Genomic DNA, 20,504 nt, shown 5'->3' on the forward strand with positions numbered 1-20,504 from the left:
GCTGTGATCGAGGGGTCTAGGGCATCGTAGGAACCCCCCACGGCTACTGTTAGTTGTTGTGGATAGGATCAGGGGTCTGCAATCCGATAGCTAGCATTTCTGTTTTTGCCTCCTACGGTGACTCAATCATAACACTGCAGATTCTAGGGTACTCAAAAGCAGGAAGGAATTGTAGAAAGGGAAAAAAAGGGGAAAAAAAAATTGTCAGGATTTTTTTTTTTTATATGTATATTTTTTCCTCTTTTTGTCTGAGGCCGTAGGAGGATTTTTTTTTTCCTAATGGAGATTAAGCAACTGTCTGATCGTGTGGAGCAACTGGCTGCTGAAGTGCAGGGAATTTCCAGCTACCTTATTCAGTCACATGCTGCTGAACCCAAGATTCCTACTCCTGATGTGTTTTCTGGGGATTGGTCTAAATTTCTGAATTTTAAGAATAATTGTAAATTATTTCTTGCTTTGAAGCCTAACTCATCGGGGAGCTCTGTGCAGCACGTTAAAATTGTCATCTCCTTGCTGCACGGCGATCCCCAGGATTGGGCTTTTTCTCTGACACCTAAAAATCTTATTCTGACTACTGTGGATGCATTTTTTCAGGCCTTGGGGTTGTTGTATGATGAACCTAATGCCGTTGATCAAGCTGAGAGAACCCTGTTGGAATTAGACCAGGGTCAGGATCCTGCAGAGTTGTACTGTCAAAAATTCCAAAAGTGGGCGGTCCTTACTACATGTAATGATAGTTCATTGGCAGCTCTCTTTCGGAAAGGTTTGTCAGAGACCGTAAAAGATGTTGTGGTGGGATTTCCTGTTCCTTCTAGTCTTGATGGCTCTATGTCATTAGCCATTCAAGTTGATCGGCGTTTACGTGAACATAAAACTACACAGGAGGAGCTGCCACCTTTTGAACAAATGTCTGAACCTATGCAATGTGATGGGGTTTTGTCTAGGGCGCAATGTCGGGAGTTTAGAAGTCGTAATAAGTTGTGTTTTTTCTGTGGAGACGCCTCTCATACTATTTCTGTCTGCCCTAAACGACAGAAACATTTTGCACACACATTTGCTGTGGACAGTATACAACCTAAGTTCCTTTTGGCAATTACTCTGATCTGCTCCTTGTCTACATTTTCCACTAAGGCTTTTGTGGATTCAGGAGCAGCTCTGAATCTGATGGATTTGGACTTTGCTAAACATTGTGGTTTTTCCATGATGCCTCTGCAGACGCCTATTCCTTTGTGGGGTATTGATGCCACTCCTTTGGCAGAGAATAAACCTCAGTTTTGGACCCAGGTGATTATGCAAGTTGTCCCAGACCACCAAGAAAATTGTAAATTTTTGGTGCTGCATAATTTGCACGATACTATTGTTCTGGGGTTCCCCTGGTTGCAAACTCATAACCCAGTTTTGGATTGGAAATCTGTGTCTGTGGTGAGTTGGGGTTGTCAGTGTGTTCTTAGGGACGCTCCTGTTTTCTCCACCTCTCCTCAGTCTCATGATATTCCTGATTATCTGGCTGATTTCTCTGATGTATTTAGTGAGAGTAAGTCTGCATCTTTGCCTCCTCATAGGAGTTATGACTGTGCAATTGAGTTGATGCCTGGGTGTAAATTTCCCAAGGGTCGGCTTTTCAACTTATCTGTACCCGAACATGATGCTATGCGATCCTATATTAAGGAGTCGTTTGAGAAGGGTCATATTAGACCATCCTCATCACCTTTAGGCGCTGGTTTTTATTTTGTGGCCAAGAAAGATGGTTCATTAAGACCGTGTATTGATTATCGTTCCCTTAACAAGATGACGGTTAAATATCAGTACCCGTTACCTCTGATGTCTGATTTATTCTCCAGAGTTAAGAGTGCTGGTTTACTAAGCTTGACCGTATAATCTTATTCGCATCAAGCACAGGGATGAATGGAAGACGGCGTTTAATACTCCGGAGGGACATTTTGAGTACCTGGTGATGCCTTTTGGGCTCGCTAATGCCCCTTCTGTCTTCCAGTCCTTTATGAATGATATTTTCCGAGACTTTGTGGATAAGTTTTTGATCATCTATCTGGATGATATTTTGATCTTTTCTAGTGATTGGGATTCCCATGTGGAACATGTCCGGACTGTGTTCCGGATTTTGAGGGAGAATTCCCTGTTTGTTAAGGGATCGAAGTGCCTCTTTGGTGTACAGAGGATTTCATTTTTGGGATTTATCTTGTTTCCATAGACTATTGAAATGGACCCGGCCAAAGTACAGGCCATTTATGATTGGGTTCAGCCTACTTCTTTGAAGGCTCTCCAGAAGTTTTTGGGTTTTTCTAATTTCTATCGTAAATTTATAGGTAATTTTTCTAGTATTGTCAAACCACTCACTGATCTGACCAAGAAGGGACCTGATGTGCTGAATTGGTCTCCTGAGGCTGTCTCAGCATTTCAGGAGCTTAAGCGGAGATTTATTTCAGCTCCAGTTTTACGGCAACCTGATGTCTCACTTCCATTTCAAGTGGAGGTAGATGCTTCTGAGATTGGTGCAGGAGCTGTTTTGTCCCAAAAAGACCCTGTGACTTCTAAGATAAATCCCTGTGCCTTCTTTTCTCGAAAGATTTCCCCATCTGAACGCAACTATGACATGGGGTATCAGGAATTGTTGGCCATGAAATGGGCATTTGAGGAGTGGAGACATTGGTTAGAGGGAGCTAGACATCAATTTGTGGTCCTCACCGATCACAAGAATCTGATTTATCTGGAGTCGGCCAAACACTTGAATCCTAGACAGGCTAGATGGGCCTTGTTTTCTTTTCGATTGGCTCTTCCAGTTACGTTCAAAATCCATAACGTATTTCACAAGTCACTGTTGAAGAGGTTTGTTGAGCCAGTAGTTCCTGTGGTGGCACCTTAAAGGCAATGTGGAATATGAGGTAGAGAAAATATTGGATTCTCGTTTGGTTAGACAGAGACTCCAGTATTTGGTCAAATGGAAGGGTTATGGCCAGGAGGATAATTCTTGGGTCTCTGCCTCTGATATTCATGCCAATAAATTGGTTCATGCTTTTCACCGGGCCCATCCTGATTGGCCTGGTGGCATGGATGGGGGTTCGGTGACCCCTCCTCAAGGGGGGGTACTGTTATGAGCTCATTTTCTGCTCCACCAGTTGAGCGTTCTCTTTCCGTTCTCCCTCTGGTGGTGACAGGAGGTAGTGAGGCTGGTTTAAGTGGTAGTGATCTGCCACCTGATGAGGAGGATAACGATTGGATCTCTGGAGTATCAGACTGGATATAAGACAGCCGACGCCCTATCCTGGTGCTGGTGATTCAGTCTGTTTCTCAGGTCTTGGACTTCAGCTCTCTTCCAGTCATCTCAAGTTAAGTTTGTTTTTTGCTAATGATCACACTTGCGCTTGTTGGTCAATTCAGTTTCTTGTGTGGTCAGCCTGCCCCTGCTGGGGCTATGCTGAACTTCCACTCCAATTTATCTGTATTTGCCAATTTGCCTTTTTGTCCCTTATTAGATTGGCCTCTTTTTGCTCTGTTTCAGAATATTTCAGAGTGCTGATATAGTGGGAGAAGTCTAGTGACTTCAGGGTTAATTTTGCTATCAGACGTGTTGGACATTATTTTGGTAGGGTTTTTTGGCAGATTGCAGACAGTGGCATTCCTTTCCTGTCCTTTCTAGTTAGTCGGGCCCCATCGTTTGCTCAACCTATTTTCCTGCCTTTGTATGTGTTTTCATCTTGTTTCACCGTCAATACATGTGGGGGGCTGTCTTTCCTTTGGGGTCTGCTCTGGGGCAGTTAGTTTTCCTCTTTTCCTGCTTTAGACTTATGTAGCTCTCCGGTTGTGACGAGGCATCTAGGACCATCGTAGGAACGCTCCACGACTGCTGCTAGTTGTGTGGTTAAGATCAGGGATCTGCAATCTGCATAGTTACCAACCTCTCTGGTTTTCTGAGACTTAGCTTCCCCTCTCCTTCACCTACACACACACAGCACCATTGACCTCTCTGCATATTCCCCTGCAGTGCTACGCATGCACGCACACACACACAAACACCACCACTCATCTCTACACACACACACACATACATACAAAACACACACACATACATACATACAAAACACACACACAGCAACTCTCACTTGTCCCCAGCAGCAGCATCACCAGCGTCTGTGCTTCCTCGCTCTGGCACAGCAGCTAGCTGGCTGCTGAATGATGACATCATCCAGCAGCGCTGCTCTCTATGTCAGAGACAGGAAGCGCGGGCGCCGGGCAGGAAGCAGGACGGATCATTGCAGCTTCACTCCTGCTATTTTCTCTTGCTGGGATCGCTCCCTGCCCGCCGTACTTGAGGGCAATCTGGCCAGGGGCCCAACGGAGCCTCGGGCCTGGAAAAACCAGCCAGATTGCCCTCATTATTAGCCGCCCTTCAGGGACCCCTGGAGCTTCTGGGCCCCGGTGCAGCCGCACCGCTTGAACTGGCGGTGTGTTCACCCATGCGCCAGTGAGCATCTCAACTCTAGCATTATTAAGATTGCAAAACTCAAAAAGGAATAGCCGCGCTACCAGTGCTGTGTAAACGAAAACAATGAAATGCAAAAATTGGCAGTCCAAGAGGACAAATGGTGGTACTCACTGGTGAGAAGACTTGTTGCCGGTGATGTCGATTTTCATATAATGGCCAGTGAGCATGTAAAGTCAATAAGATGCAGGGATCATCCTCCCGTTTGCACCTGAACAACACGCACTCCCCACAAGAGAATGGCGCCACCGTGCAGTAGCGTGGTGAGCGGGGGCGTGGTTAGCGGGGGGCGTGTGGTGTTAACGGTGACGTCACCGGTCCGTGCACGATGGACACATGCAAGAGGAAGGGGGACGGTTCCCCCTGAAACGCGTCAGAATTGGCTCTTGCATTTGTCCTCTTGGACTGCCAATTTTTGCATTTCATTTCATTGTTTTCATTTACACAGCACTGGTAGCGCTGCAATGCCTTTTTGAGTTTTGCAGTTTTATCTTGTGGCAGAGAGCACACTACATCTGCCTGGTGTGCCAGCAGCTTCCAGATCTAGCTCTGTGTTCTTTTCCAGCGCCGGTGTGATTATTTGTATTCATTATTAAGATTGCCTTTGAATTGAATAAACTCTGGATTGCAGAAAAACATAATTTATTGGCACACTATTCCATAGAACCTGTCAGCAGGACATACCGCTTTAAATATGCGAAAAAAGAACTAAATGTACAGTAATATAAAACTGTACTTCATAAACTTGTAGTTTACATGTGTTAGGTCTTTTTAAAATTATGTTCTGAAGGTATGCTTACTTGTACATCTTTTTTAGCACTGGAAGAAAGAATCTTGGTACACGAATAGGGAAAAATATTTCCCTGTACAGTACAGACATTTGATCCAAATTTGATTAAAGGGAATCTATCAGCAGTTTTTGCTACCGATAAAGTATGTAAAGTGCCCTGGAATTAATGGCACTATATAAGTGAATAAAATAAATAAATACAAATCTCATCTGAGGGCAGCATGATATAGTCTAAGAGACCCTGATTCCAATGATGTATCACTTAGTTTACTGGGTGCAGCGGTTCTGACAAAATCAGAGTTTTTAGATTTAGCAATGCAGCAGAGCTGAGAAAGCTTACCCCGCCCACACCAGGCTCAGTATATACAATGTCAAAGATCTTGAGCTACTCATCACAGGAGGGGGCTTGTCAGACTATGAGGCAAACTGTCAGGCAGCACAAGCAAGCCCTTCGTGCTTCCAGGCATTTGTCTTTGGTTGGAGGTGGGGTGATGCCTTTGAGGGCGTGTGCCCGGCGTGAGGCCCTGCCATGCCCGTGTACTCCGTTCCAGGAGACCTGCTTCAGTGCATGGTGTGGTTGGGAAGTGGGATGCAATCGCTCCCAGCACTGACGCTATTCAGGGGTCCCGGGACACCGAGCCCCCCAGCGACAGCTGTAGCCAGGAGACATATCTCCTGATTAAGGTATATGGTGGGAGGTTCCTTTCTCTCTGCCCTCCTCACCCCTTTTTCTGTCTCTCTGGACAGAGGTTGGAGATTGGGAGTTACCTAAGTGGTGTCATGTGATCCATGAGAGGGATATTTAAAACCTACATATCCCCTACTTCACCGCTGATTATTCAGTTTCACTTTAGTGGTGTAAGCAGGTTGTGGGATGCAGTGACACAAGGGAGGCAGAGCAAGGGTTAATTTAATTAACACAATAATGAAAATCCTCGCAGGGATGTAGGGAGGAGGACCCCCGCAGAGTGTCCGGGCCGGAACCAAGGGGACCGCCATCTGAGTTCCTAAGGAAACAGTACCCGGGGAGCAGAGGAGGTGAGTGGACTGCTGAGAGTATCAGGGCAGCAAGGGGAGGGGCGAGTATAAAAGGGACAGGGAGCGCGCAGGGGAGTCAGTTGGCAGAGAGGCAGACACGGAGCAAGAAACCGTGGGAGGTTGAGAGAGCCAGGGTGACAGATGTTGACCAGCGGGGAGACCTTCAGTGGCCTGCAGAGGGTAAGCGACGAACCTGCCGACAAGAGACTTGTGCTTTACTCCAATCCGGGGCCGCTCCCCTCCCATGGTCGTCCGCAGCCGTTACCACTGTGCTCCGGTCTGTTGCGGCTGGTCCGCCGCCCCTTGCAGCCGCTGCCACTTCACTCCAGCCCGCTGCGGCGGCCTGCACACTGCCGCCTCGCCTCAGTCCGTGGCTGCGGCCTCTTCATCATCGGCCACAGTGGATGTCACCCCGCCACAGTTGGCAGTTGGGGCCTACTCCCCGCTTACAGGGGAACTCTTCGCATAGGTCCAAGCCGTGCACGTGGCCTGCCAACCGCCAGTCCTGGGAACTGCGACATAACCCAGCTTGGAGACGAGCGTCTCATTAAACTTGCGGATAAGCCGAACCCCGCTGTGTTTACAGGGTGTTACCTCATCAAAGGCCTCCTTCAGCTTCTGTTCTGCCCAGCTCCAGGACTCCTTCAGGGCCTGTTGTGCCCCAACGTCAAGACTCCTTCAGGGCCTGTTGTGCCCCACCTCTAGGATTCCTTCAGGGCCTGTTGTGCCCCAACTCCTCCTGGGTGCTGGGGCGCACGAAGATTATGACAGATCTTCAGCAGCTGGGCCCAGCGGCTGTGACGCCAACGCAGCCCATCAGCGACACCGAGGGACGTCAGGACGGATAAGTGACACTTTAGAAGATAAGGACCCATAGTCGGCCATATCGCGGTCCTATAGCAATCGTCTGTTGCCGGATTAGTCGTGTTCTCAGTTAAAGTGCTTGTTGGTGCATAGTCCCTGTGAGGACAGTATCTTCTATTGTTACTTTTGGTTGCTTAGCAAAGCCCTAGTGGCTCAAAGTTATAAAAGTTTCTTTAGCCAAAGTTCACCCAGTCTCGTGTCTCGTCACTGCATCCTGCGTGCCTGCTGTTACCTACAGGGAAATAAACAGTTAAATGGTAAAGAGAAATTGAAATATAACAGCAGTCCAATTATCAAACTAATTGTGTCCTTATGTTCCTTTACAGCAGAAAATCCCTTGGGGGTTGTAGGTTGTCCACAGATGGGGTCCCACAGACGATGATCCAACTTATAGCGGTCTCTGGTTTTACCCTTTGAGCCCCTAGTCCATGAGCCTGTGCAGCTAAAATAACAAGAGGTGCAGCAACCCTGGGGTTAAATGTGGTCTGATGTGCATGGTACGGCAGAAAGGGCTGCAGCCTAATGTCCTGTAATCGGCCCTTACTTCTCTGCATGTGCGCGGTGTTAACTGTCACTGGGTGCACGGTGCACTTTACACTCACTGTCCTGTTAGTGTCCGCTGCAATCCATCACAGTGCTGGCACTCGGGGTGCGGAGCACGCTGCTCACCCTCCTGCACTCTCTCTGACTGCGGGAAACTGCCCCTGCCTTTGCGCACTTTCCCCTTAGCTTCCGGTTAACCTGGGCCCCCTCCTTCCGGGTTATGGGACCTGTCCGGTCCCCTATTCCTTCCCCAGGGCAACATGGGACGCAGCCTCGACAGTTCCGGACCCGGATCAATACAGGTACCCACAGCTCGGTCTTCCTGCTTACAGTGGTACAGTTGGTAACTCTTTGGTTTGTCTCTGGCTCAGGTGTTTGGTGTCCTCTGGTTCCTGCAGCCCTCTTTATGCTCCCTTACCCTCCTAGTTTGTTAGGTTAGTCTCTGCTTTCCCAGTATAGTTTTTTGATGTGTTTAACCCAACTGTGGCCATTGTGCCCAGCCAAAAGCCACCCCGCTATTGTCACCTGGGAAAGGCTCTGCAAAAGGTCTCCTCCCTTTAGTGGAAGCCTGTGAAGAGTTCCCAGGCCCTCAAGGGTGTGCAGTAGCTTGACGGCATGCTCTAAGTGTGTCTAGCATACTGCTGTTGATGGCCTTCGGTCCTGTCATCTTACTATTACTGGAGTGTAACACAAAGCCTGCAGTGTGCAAGCAATGATAATCTCCTTGTGCTAAAACAATCAATGGAAATAAACAACAGCACTAGCTTGATAAGAGAGGCATCACTGAAATCTGTGTTTTATCCATCACAGTATGCGGTCTTCAGAAAATATTCATTAGTCTTTAAAAATGATGTTGCAATATGATTTCCCAAGTCAGTATGATTATGGTTGATAAGAAACTTGTATAATTTTTTAATATTTAAGTGGTGAAAAAATGTTGGGAAGTTTGTAAAAAAAAAAGTGTTTGTGTCACATTTTCCAAGGCCCTTAACGTTTCCGTTTATATATCAGTGGAGCTATGTGGTTGTTTACTTCTTACATGGCAAGCTGATGTTTTTATTGAAACAATTTTGGGGTAGATTGGTGTTTTGATCTCTTCTTATTGCATTTTTGGTGTATTTTTTGTGACAAAAAAAATGCAAGTCTAGCATTCCAATCTTCTTTCCATTTTCGACGTTTAAAAGTCAGATTTAATTCATTTCATTTTGTAATCGATTGGACGTTTTATACATGCAATGTATATGTTGTGTTTTTTTATATTTTTTTGCAATTTTTTTATTTTTAAGTATGGAAAAAATTGCAGATTAGAATTATTATATCTTTTTATATATTCCTTTTCTTCACTTTAGGAGACTTTAATCTAGGAACTTATATGCCATGTAATGCATGTGCTAGTGGAACCAATTTGACATGGACTGAGGAGACCCTGGAGGGGTGTGACTAGGCAAACACCCGACTCCTTGCTAGAGCTCCTGATGGTCTGGTTAGACTTTGCTCCATATGGACACCAGGTGCTACACGAGGACAGACCTCGGACACATGGCAGCTGACCACTAAAGGGGTAGGAACCGTGGACCGGGGAGGTGAGTGAGTCGGTGTCCCTGCATGGGAGAGGATGATGGAAATCACGCAGAAACGCCAGCACTACAGTACCCCACTTTACGCCCTCTCCTCTTCGAGTCCTCAAGAAACCTATTCAGTAGGAGCGAGCCATGGATGTTCTCCTTGGGCTCCCATAACTTCTCCTCAGGGCCGAACCCCTTCCAATCCTCTAGAAAAAAGCTTTTCCTCTTACTTTTCTAGTGACCAGAATATTCTCTTCCTTGAAGACATCTTTAGAGCTGACTGGAGCAGAAGTGGTACCCTGGTCCTTGAAGAAGGAGCTTAAGATGACAGGCTTGAGGAGAGATACGTGGAAGGAGTTGTGGATACGTAAAGATGCTGGAAGCTTGTAGGATATGGAATTAATTTATTTGAGAACCTTGAAAAGACCAACAAAGTGGGGGCTCAACTTGTAAGAAGGTAGGTTGAGATGGACAAACTTCTAAGAAAGTCAAACCTTGTCCCCAGGATAAAATAAAGTTGGGTTCAAGCGCCTCTTGTCTGCGTGCTCTTCAACTGTTCTAAAGACTCCACCAATGTGGCCTTGGCGCCTTCCCAAATTCTAAAGAAGCACTTGGTGAGAGCTTTGGCCACAGGAATGTCAGAGGTTGTAGCTACAGGGAATGAAATATTAGGGTGTTGACCATACACAATGAAAAAATGAAGACTTAGCAGGGGACTCACCTACATGGTTATTGTAAGAATTCAACCCAAGGCAGCAGTTCGATCTATTCATTGTGGCAAACATTAACAAAATACCGCAGGAATTTGTTTGAGATCTGGTGAACCCGCTCTACTTGGCAGTTGGATTGAGGATGGTAGGCTGAAGAGAAGTTCAGGGTTACATTTCTTAGCTTACAGAAAGCCCTGCAGAATTCTGAGGTGAACTGGATGAGGCCACTTCTGAATAGCAGATAACTTCTCTGTAATCCTCAGCCCAGTATCTGAGATAATGTATCCCAGGAAGGGAAGAGAGGTTTGCTCAAATATGCACTTCTCGAACTTGTCGTACAGACGGATCCTTCTCACCCTCTGCAGGACTTGGAGAACCTCTCTCCTGTGTGTGGGCAGATTGGGAGACAGCAACAATATGTTGTCCAGGTAAACCAACACACGAGTAGTAGAGTAGATCCTGGAAAATATTGTTCACCAGTTCTTGGAAGACTGCTGGGGCATTGCAGATCCCAAACGGCATTATGTGATATTCAGACTGGCGTTCCTGGGTGTAAAAGGTAGTCTTCCATTCGTCCCCCTGGCGCATTCAGATCAGGATATATGCTCCATACAGATCAAGCCTAGTACGGACACTGGAACCTCTGAGACGATCAAACAACTCCAAGATAAGGGGCAGAGGATACATATTCTTGATCATTATCTGGTTGAGAACCCTAAAGTCAACGCAGGGATGGAGTGAGCTGTCCTTTTTCTTAACAAAGAAGAATCCTGCTCTGGCCGAGGAAGACGACTTCTGGATAAATCCTTTAGCCAGATTCCCTTTAATATATTAGGACATGGCTTTGGTCTCTGGCCAAGACAAAGGATAGATATGGCCTCGGGGGTGGGGGTGGGACCCTGGGAAAGGTCTATAGAGCAGTCGTATGGCCTGTATGGTAGTAACATCTCTGCCTCCTTCTTATTGAAGACATCCGCGTGAAACCAATAAGCGGGAGGCAAGCCAGGTAAATTTGTTGGAGTGACAGAACTGACCCCAACTCAGTGCTTCTCCAGATCTCCAATCCAAGGCAGACAGGCTCATGCACTTGTAACCATGGCAGGCCCAAGAGCAGAGGATGGGATAATTCTGGTAGCATATAAAAGGAGATCTTCTCCGAGTGCAATATTCCTTTCTGAATTTCTACTGGCTCAGAAATGAAAAGCGCGTCTTCGGATAGAGGTCTCCCATCAACAAATGATAACACCAAAGGACTGTGAAGACATTGGATGGGGATCTGAAAATGATTCACCATGGCCTGTTGTATGAAATTTCCATCGGAACCAGAGTCCAGATAAACTGATTTGTTGAAAAGGATATTTCCACAAGAAACGGACACTGACAGATTCAGTGGAAGAAAGGAGTAGTTCTCACCCAGGGTAGCCTTTCCTACTGACCCTAAGCTTTGGAGTTTCCTGGCTTCTCAGGACAAGAGCAAATTAAATGTTCTACACTACTGCAGTAGTGGCACCTCCCCTCGAAATGATAAACCTCCTGGTGATGCTTAGTCAGCCTCATGATGTTGACTTGCATAGATTCGGAGGGTGGTGTAGAAGCTGAGGTCTGCGGCAAGGCCGACCTCTGGAATGTAAGAGTCATATGCATGTCTTTTCTCTCGGATCACATCGCTGGAGTGCTCCTGAAACCAAGGTCGATCAGTGGAGTCAGGGATTATCTAGAGAAGTGGGAACAGCTCGACCAGCCAGTTCATCCTTAATTCTCCCAGTCAGGCCCTCCCAAAAAGAGGCCACCAGCGTCTCATAATTTCAAGTGAGCTTGGTGGACAGGGATCATCAAATACCTTGTGGAAAGCATCTAGGAAAGTAATAAGGGGCTGAGCCATGCAAGAGCCTTGCCACTGAAATGGGACATGATAAATGTCACTTTGGCCCAGTGTGATGAAAACTGATGTCCCAATAGCTCAAAGTGCAGAGTGAACTGATTGAGAAAACCATGGCATTGTATAGGACCACGGTCAAATCATGGTGGAGCAGACAGAAAGGGTCTGGAATCAGGAATATAACTGGTCGACTGGAGAGTCACAGCTGAGGTTGCCGCAACTTGAACAGGTGCGGACACGGGCGCAGATGTCAGCGTGTCCAAGCAGGTGCTCACTGTCCACAGATAAGACATGATCTTATCCAGCTGGTCTTTCTGGTGGGAGATCTCCTGGTACAGCTCAGAGAATAGAGGAGGTTGAGAGCCATTGAGAGCCAGCAGGTTCCTTGGCCTGAGCAACCTGTATTCATCATTTCCTGTCCCATCTCCCACCCTCAATTAATCATTTGGTCTCCCCACCCCCAATTCATCATTATTTGCGCTTCCCCACCTCATACATCATTTGCTGTCCCCCGCCCCCCAACCTCAATACATCATAATTTGCTGTCCCCTGCCCCCCCGTCCCCCACCTTCAATTCATCATCATTATTTGCGCTTCTCCATCTCAATACATCATTATTTGCTGTCCCTCACCGCCAATACATAATTTGGTGTTCCCCACCCCCATCTTCAATTCATCATTTGCTCTCCCCACCCCACACCTTCAGTACATAATTTGCTGTCCCCATCCCCCATCTTCAATACATCATTTGCTGTCCCCATTCTCCACCTTCAATACAACATTTTCTGTCCCTCTTACTCGATCATTTACTGTCCCCAGTACCCCACCCTCAATTCATGATTTGCTGCTCCTCACTCTCAATTCATCATTTGCTATCTCCGATCCTCAATTCATCGTTTGCTGTCCCCACCCTCAATTCATCATTTTCTGCCCCAATCCTCAATTTGTCATTTGCTGTCCCCAGTCCCCCCACTCAATTCATTATTTCCTGTCCCCACCATCAATTCATCAATTGCTGTCCCCTGTTCCCCACCCTCAATTCATCATTTGCTGTCCCCTTGCCCAACCCTCAATTGCTCTTTCCCATCCCTAATTCATCATTATTTGAACTCCCCCACCTCGATACATAATTTGCACCCTCAATACATCATCATTTGCTGTCCCCGTTCCCCACCCTCAATTAACCATCATTTGCTCTCCCACACCCATTTAATTCATTTTATTAAAAAAAAAGCTTTTCATACTTACCTCTCATATGATCCCCTGCTGCTCCACTTCTGAACTGGTATCCTGGCGCTCATACAATACATGCCGTCGTCTACGCGATGACATAATCACGTAGATGTCATCACCAGCGCATCAAAGAAGAGGCGGAGGGAGCTCTGCTGGAGCTGCACGGCCATACTGTTTCAGGAAAGCTTTCAGTGCAGAGATGTGCTCCGGTTGGATGATATATTATCATACCCTGGTGAACAGAAGCAAAAGAGGAGGAGCTCAGACTGTTTCTGGATCACCCCTCTTTGCTTTTGCTCACCGGTAAGAGCATTAATGCTCTGATGGTGGCCCTGTAGCTCACTTAATACACCAATAGATGTGGTATTTTATAAAATTCATATTTGCTTGTTGTTCTTGTCATCAGAGGTCTTTTGGATCCAGTATGTGAAATAATTTCCTACCATTTGGATCTAGAAAAAGGGTAATTAGCAGTGAGTTTAGCCTTGTGAATAGCACACTACATTTCTCTGATAGAAACTACTGATTTAGAAGTTCTCTGCAGACATATAAGCACATAATGAAAGTGGTGTCAAAATTTAAAAAATAATCTTCTAAAGGTACCAAATGTGATTTAAGTATTTGTAGTCACATAAAACAGTCCCATTATTTGTGCTCAGTCCTTAGTGAAGGACATGGAATGTGTCCTCTTAAGTTGCAAGCTGCCATTGATCTGTCTGGGTGGTCTTATATGCACACTGCTGATACCCCAGTGCTCAGAAGCTTTGGCCAGAGAATTCAGGACCCTATTGTGAGATGCGCTTGTAAGAAGTGAGGTGCTGACAACCAAGGACACATGCCAGAGTGCTGCTACCCCCCACTACTACTACTGTATGTCTTCAAGACACAATGATTTTTTGTTAAAGGAATATTCTCAAAAATCACAGTGTGGTCTTAGAATAATACACATATATATAACTCAGTTTTAAATCCAACCACGATTAGCAAATATCACCTACCAAAGGATGCCCCCCCAGGCTTTATTTACTGTCACTGGAACGGAGTTGCTGAAATTCCAGTGCTCCTGATGAATCATGTGCAGTGCATTGTCTTTCAGCTAGCTTCCTGCCATCATAGGACTGCTTTGGAACATGTCTGGAACTGAGATGCTCCTGTGGCGCCGCTGAGGGTTCAGTCGCCACAGAGGTACTGCACCTCCTTGTCACGTGTAGCTGTCCTGTGTGACACGACCCGCAGGTTGGTAACTAAAACAACAAGACAAAAGGGAAACACTGGGGAAACAGTTACAACGGTGGGCCCTGCAATAGGGAACGGGGGTGTGGAGACCTCCTGCACTCCCCTGAGGCAGTATCCCTGAACACTCCTAACGTTCCCTAAACAGGCTCTTCACCTGTCGCCGAGCAATCTACCTGAATCCCTCACTATCCCTGCACCTATCCCTTGCTAGGGAACTGGATAGTGGAGACACTGGTCCCACAGCTGCATTAATACACATGAAGGAAAAAGGGGAAAACACCAAAAGACTTATATTTCTCTGCTGCAGTCACCAGGCAGCAGAGTACAGCACCAGATCAGCTTTCAGCAGTGGCTCGACTGTTGTGAAATCGCTTTCTGGCCTCCCTCTGGTTATTACTGAAGGTAGTGGAGCTGGTCAGATTGACAGAGGGGTTGCGAGTTCTCGTTCTTGGCTCCCCCTGGTGGTTACTGGAGGTAATGGAGCTGTTCTGATTGACAGAGGCTTGCCACCTGATAATGATGATGATGATTGGAGATCTGGGGTTGCAGATTGGGATTTAAGACAGCCGACTCCCTCTATCCCTGCTGGTGATTTGCTTCCTGTTCCTCTTGAGGTCTGATTTCTCCAGCTCTGTCCCTGCATGTTCAGCTAAGTGGTTTATTTGCTATTCTGTTTACATTTGATCTGGTTTTGTCTATCTCTTCTTGGTGCGGGTCAGCCAACTCCGGCTGGGGCTGTGCTGAATCACCGCCCATATGTTACTGCTTGTGCCAGTTTGTTTTAGATTGGTCTCTTTTTGCTCTGCTTTCAGAATATACCAGAGTGCTGATATAGTGGGGGGTGAAGTCGTGTGACTTCAGGGTATTTTTTGCTATCAGAAGTGTTTGACATTTTTGCAGGTTTTTTTTGGCATGATTGCAGACAGTATCTTTCATTTCCTGTCCTTTCTAGCTTGTGTGGGCCCCATCGTTTGCTCAGCCTATTTTCCTACTTGTGTTCGTGTTTTCATCTTGTCTCACCGTCAATACATGTGTGGGGGCTGTCTATTCCTTTGGGGACTGCTCTGGGGCAGTTTAGATTTCCCCTTTCTAGCTTTAGGCTTAGTTAGCTCTCGGCTGTGCCGAGGCGTCTAGGATCATCGTAGGTACGCTCCACGGCTACTGCTAGTTGTGTGGATAGGATCAGGGGTCTGCAATCCGCTTAGGTACCAACCTCTCTGGTTTTCTGTGGCTTAGCCTGGACCTGCTCTCCATCTTGCTGACCCATTCATAACACTCGACACCTCAGAGCCAGCTGCTACTTTCACCATCTATCTCTGCTGCAGACACCAGGCAGGCAGAGTTCAGCACCAGTTTCAGCAGTGGCTCGACACCTCAGAGCCAGCTGCTAACTTCACCAAGTTTCAGCAGTGGCTCAACACCTCAGAGCCAGCTGCTCCCTTCACCGTGGTTGGAATCCAAAATGGAACTGCTATCACCAACACCTGCTGATACACCATCTGACCTTATATAGCCAAGGGAGTGGTCACATCAGCAGGGAAACCAACAGACATGCAATAACACCTATGGCCACTGGGGGCAAAAACCCATATTAAGCTCCCAGGCCTGAAAAGGAAAAAAAAAAGGTTTACATGAGGGAATCCCGAATCTGACACAGATCCAAGAATTGGACTGTGACACTCCTCCTAAGGTGTAGTATCTCACTACACAGGTAAGATGGTAACACCTGACCAGACTCCAGCACCTACATCCAGCACAGACACCTTAGAACAGCAGAGCACCCTTTATGGCGGCTGCTTTGGTTCATGAAGGGTGGTGGGTGGAGCTTAGAAAACACTAGAGGGGAAAGCTGACAGGAAGTTAGGCAGTTCACCGCAGGGGGAAGCAGAGAGAAGACCTATCTGCAGTCGGAATCCCCATAGAGAGGGAGGAAGACAGTTTCCCCACTGGGGGAAGGAGGGAAAGGACATATATGCAACAGTCTCCTGTGAGCTGGAGCTGCTGGCAAGGAAAGAGGAAGAAAGATGGATCAGTTGTTCAGAAGGAAGATAGATTAGAACGGAATGTGAGGAGGAGAGAGACTGGGGACTAGGGCTAGAGCAGAGCCCTTTCCTAAGTTTAATGCGCCAAGGCCGGGCACCGGTATCCGAGGCTGTGTGTGATATTAATGATCCTACAGCAGAAACCAGAGGAATAGAAGTTGTGTCCACTTTATTCCCACCTAAGACTCGAAGACATAGCAGCAACATGTGTGAGCCGGGATATGATTGTAAGGAGTCCCCGAAGCAGGCTACAGCTGCCTGTCATGCGAGTGGAGTTATAAGTAACATCAAGAAGGAGGAACTTGATTGTAATTCAGAACTACAAGTACTTCAGATTAGCGCTAGAAAGGAGACGTTGAGAAAAGGCATATGAAAGGGAGTGCTGGAAGGGTGTATTCCATCTGCCTGGGAGTTGGCTGAGCCCCTGACCTGGAGAGCACAGCACTGAAGCGGGCATCTGTTTGTGTAAGAAACATGAGTAAAGTTTTGGAACTGCATTCAGCTGTGTCATTGCCTTCTTCCTGCGCTAACCTGCTCAGCACTGCTACATCTCTGTGCCCAACACTACACCATCTACCTCAACATCTACTACCGCTGCCCTGGGAGTACAGCTCTGCCTGTGGAGAGCTACTACATCTTTGCTGCACCACACCATCTGTCCCAGAGGATCTGCAGTGCAGCGCTGGTCACTTCTGACCAGATACCACAGGTGGTGTCACGAACTACCTACATATAAACTTTATTCAGTTCCACCTATTTTACATGGACACCCAGGGCCACGGATCGGGTCACCGCCACCGCGACATTTAAGACGCCGGCCCGGTACCGAGTGATCCCCACACCTGCCCTGGGGGTGATCCATTCCTATGAGCGATGATGTCATAGGAAGGGACAGAGCCTCCCACAAAGTGCAAAGCTCATAGCAGGAAGCAGTGGTATGAATATATGCTGGCAACTGTTGGCGCTAAATGATGATTATTATTATTATTATTATTAATAACTAAGAAGAGTATTGCTCTATAGGAATGGGCTGTATATATAGTGGCTAAAAAGACAGATACTGAAGGATGGGACTGTACATACATTTGGTGAGAGGAGTGATGTATGTCAGGATGGGGCTGTATATAGAGGGGCTGAATGGAAAGATATATTTCAGGATGGGGCTGTATATAAAGTGGTTGATAGGAGTAAAACACAACAGGATGGCACTGTATATAGAAGGGCAGAGTGGAAAGATATATTACAGGATTGGGTTGTGTATAGAGGGACTGAGAGGTGAGATATACTGCAGGATGGGGCTATATATAGGGCTTTGAAGGCTATACTATAGGATGGAGCTGTATTTAGGAGGGACTGAAATCGAGCTATATTACAGGAGGGGGCTGCGTATAGAGGGAGCAGAGAAGTATGACATACTGCACTCTAAGGCTATATATATAGGGCTTTCTGGAAGGTTTTGCCACCACAATGAATGATGTCTTACTATTGATACCACCTTCTATGGCTAGAACTAAGGTGCCATACAACTTTTAATGCACTTGGTACTTTCTCTTGCAAAGTTCCACTTCTGACCAAGGTCTTTGCAGAAAATGTTCATAGAATTGATGGGGGCCCAGCTGCCATGTCACTTATTATGGTGAGAAACCTCTGAAATATTGTAAAATGTGTACTTTCATTACACATATATTTTCCCCAGAAAGGATACCTAGAAATTAGCAAATCGACTGGATGTGAAAAAAGGCATGAAAGTCTGTTAGTTCCCTGTGTTATTAAATGGGTTGTTGGTTACTATCTGGTTACTATCATTATTTATGGTGAGGTCAGTTTGACATTACTAAGGCTGGATTGGCATGAAAGAGCTTGAAAGGGGTCGCATACAGTCCTAGGAGACTTCAGAGTTTTACACTTGTCTATTCAGGGCAGCTGCAGGCTTTGCAATATTGCGATTGGCAGTGAAACAATTTGCTGCAAATCCAATTTTTGGGAGAAATTTGGCAAACATGGCAAATTCGAACTTCAAAAAATTCTATCCTCTCTAGTTAGAACTGACTGTATGTATATGCATATTGACTTTATTATATGGAACATGTTCTGAGCAACTTAGTCTTATATTGATCTTCTAATATTACATTGTCTCTAGGACGTATGATATGTCTACTTTGGTCCAGATAATTTATTGTTCATTTTTGTGCTCTCACAATATATGTTAACCTTATGTATATGCCTAGATACTCTGTCTAGTGTAACATACTACTTCTTGCTTGAATTTTTACTATCATTTTAATGATTTGTTTAATTAAAAATTCAATTAATTTAAACAATTTTGCAATCATAGACTAATTAGACTATATAGACTAATTAGACAGCCTAAGAAGAGAAGGCCATGCCCGTGTATGTACAAAGTACAAGGAACTAAAGCAGCACCAAAGAAATAGTGAAGAATCAGTATAGAAAAAAAGTGGTAACTATTGTTTTTAATAGATCAAAGAGAGGATTTATCATATTTCATCTGCATTTACAAGATGTTTAAGGAAGTCCAGAGTTTCCGTTGCAGAACTTCGATGAGTTTTTGGCATGTTGCAGAGTTTTAAAATAGGCGACACTGAGAAAAGATTACTATTTAAATGTCTTTTTAGTAAATAGGTATAACAAACCTGGTTGCTAGATCCTGGCCAAAAACGATACAATATGGGATCACTTTACAGAATCTACATTTCTTGTGACTTTGCTTAGGGTCTGGGAAGTCTGTTGAACCCTGGACTTCATTGTGTGTTGGATAATGGCTTATTGGTGATATTTGACAAACTGGAAATTAGGGTTAAAGAATCCTCACAGTACAGAGACTTTTTTTTCTTGGAACCTGCCCTTTCAGATCAGTAAAGTAATACTGCAAACTGAGGTCATCTCAACGGGCACAATGTGAAAAGGAGGACTAAAGTCGTCATCATTCAGGTAGGCACGAAAAACGTTATTGCAGCCTAATGCAATGTGATTCATTTCCAACATAAAGAATCTTTTGCAGGCATATATTTATTGCTTCATGTTCCAAAATATAAACACACTAGCTAGATTTGTATCTCTTGTGCTTACATCTTAAAAGATAAAGCAACGCACACATGCCTGCGGAAGACACACACATTGGAACAGAAACGCCTTACATTATGCAACAATAACGTTTTCTCGCACGTGCCTCATGAGGATTTAATCGTCGGCATGAAAATTTCAACTTTCGGCCCATAGAAATTATCTCAGCTTGCAGCACTGGGTTACCGTATCCTTGTATTTCTTCTGGTGGACAATGAAGATGAGAAAACTGGGAACAAAATAAAGCACAATTGGGTCTTATCCGATGACAATGGAGTGTCAAAAAAGATGGATACACTCACCTGGTTTGGTTGCTCAAAAGCAAAGTGTAATGGGCATGTAAAACAGCTGCTGCAAGCATACCGGTCAAGAGATAGACCAAAGATACAGGAAAAAGTCTGGAGGTATCAACGATGTGCTGCTGACGATGGACCACTGATGTATAGATTAATAACATTTATTAGGCAGGTTTTAAAAGTCAATGTGTTTCGAGGTCATGCATGACCTCTTCATCAGGACAAAAACCCGGTGTGACTGTTAAGGATGAACAGCACACATAAGGAAAAAAATTCCCAAAAATTAAAAAAAAAAACACATTTGAAAGGTTGACTCAGCAAACACTGACTAATGCACTAGCAGGATGCAGAAGACCTCCATTGATAAAGGCTGGGGCAGCACAGGTGCAAACCACTGATGAGAACAGCCAGTAACCCAAGAGGGTCTGGCTGCCTAGTGGAAAAAATGCACACAAATAGGGCTTGCATAGGACATCAGTCACACAGATAAGTGTGGTGCAAAGTGTCTGAACAGCCTATTAATGACGCCCATAGTATTAGCAGGCGGGCTGCTCAGCACTATATATATGCATAACAAAAAAAACCAAGCCAACATGAAGAGGTCTAGTTGCATCCTGCAAAAATTATAAAAAGTGCAAAAAGATAAAAAGATATGGGGTATTAGTTACTATTTTGGCCAAAGCAGATAGGCTCACAACCCAACGTCAAGGGTCCCCAAATTTTGCG

General features: G+C 45.7%; 1 long non-coding RNA gene across 1 annotated transcript; it reads right to left on the minus strand.

The window, feature by feature from the left end:
• Window positions 1-7,000: 7,000 nt before the first annotated feature.
• LOC141091882 (uncharacterized) lies at window positions 7,001-19,840 on the minus strand. The gene is made up of 3 exons (XR_012232607.1): window positions 19,785-19,840; window positions 14,119-14,364; window positions 7,001-7,422 (listed from the first exon to the last, which is right to left on the minus strand). It is a non-coding gene; the product is annotated as an uncharacterized lncRNA (long non-coding RNA).
• Window positions 19,841-20,504: the final 664 nt, after the last annotated feature.

This window comes from Dendrobates tinctorius, unplaced genomic scaffold, assembly GCF_039654945.1.
Source record: "Dendrobates tinctorius isolate UK_male_01 unplaced genomic scaffold, ASM3965494v1 ptg000056l, whole genome shotgun sequence".
In the NCBI taxonomy this organism is placed as follows: Eukaryota; Metazoa; Chordata; class Amphibia; order Anura; family Dendrobatidae; genus Dendrobates; species Dendrobates tinctorius.